This window comes from Echinops telfairi, unplaced genomic scaffold, assembly GCF_000313985.2.
Source record: "Echinops telfairi isolate 266 unplaced genomic scaffold, ASM31398v2 ScPeMD7_1;HRSCAF=3_0, whole genome shotgun sequence".
Taxonomy (NCBI): domain Eukaryota; kingdom Metazoa; phylum Chordata; class Mammalia; order Afrosoricida; family Tenrecidae; genus Echinops; species Echinops telfairi.
Genome location: NW_022103896.1, coordinates 46,805,526 through 46,806,877, shown reverse-complemented (window position 1 = coordinate 46,806,877; position 1,352 = coordinate 46,805,526).

The following is a 1,352-nucleotide window of genomic DNA, read 5'->3' as shown; positions in this document are numbered from 1 at the left end:
AGCCTGCGAGCTTCCTGCTTCCTGGTTCATCCTTCCACATCCCCAGCCTGCAGCAGCTATGCCAGTCTGAAGAAAGGGACTTAAGGAGCAGCATTGGACTTACGGACTTGAATTCAACTGAGCTTGATACATAGTTACTTCTTGATATAGAGTTCCTTTTTACATATAAACGAGTGTCACTGGATTTGTTTCTCTAAACAATCCAACTGAACACAGCTAGTATATTGATGTACGTTAGTGCCAAAATTAAACAGCAGATCATATTAATTCGGGTCCTTGGCCAATATTGTTGTACTTCTCACTAATTGTCCCCTTCCTTCAGGGTTGGGAAATGTCTGATCAAATAAGAGCCCATGAAATCATCAATACCAGCTAATATAACATTTGTCACCAAAGAGACTCAGTTCCAGCCATCACACTAAGGGTGAGTTAAATATAGCAGGATAATTTTTAAGTTGATAAATTTCTGTGGCCCACTAATGATGCTGTGAATATCTGAATGGCGCTTGGCAGAGAAACGGTTCCCCATTCTGCTTTACTTGGACAGATGATGATAAAAAAGTGATTAACAATATAGCCATGTATTAAAATGAATTTTGCATATGAGTTTCATATTATTGCATGCTCATTATAATTATTGGTATTTATATACAAGGAAAGCTAGACTCAGAGGAATTAAATTATCCAAAGGTTTTTTTGCTTAGAAGTGGCAGAGCTATTCACAAACAAGACTAGTGAGTCTTCTCCAGCACAACAGGTAGAAACCTTTTTATTGCTGGTCCGCTATCTAACTATAGTAGGGCTCTATCAATAATCCATTCATTTGTTTTGCATATTCAACAAAAAGCAATGAGAAGCTACCATGAGTCTGGCAAGATTCTAGACAGAAAACAATAATTATGATTCTTGGCCTTACAGACTACTAAGATTTTCAAGAAAGAAGTTTACCAGACTCTCTTTGTATTCCAAATAATGAGAAGCTATTGAATTAGTTTAAGTAGAAATTTGTAAGATCAGCTTTTAGAAGATTATATTTAAGTCATTTTTATTTAACAATTTTATTGATATATAAGTCGTGCACCTTACAGTTCAATGGTTAAATATATTGGGTCTACTTCTTACCTACAGCAGGGTGCAGAAGTGGTGGCTTCCATTGAGAGACTTGAACACATTCACATTCTCTCTTAGAATCTTCAGTAACTGTCAAGCGTAGAAGCCCAGTAGAAGCCCACGTTGGCCTGCTGAGAGAACTCCTGGAGCAGAGAGAGAATTCCAGTTGAGGCACCTGTGGTGGTTAGAATTGAATGTCAACTTGTACCCATGTGGAGGTAGGGGTGGAGTCCAGCCCGTCC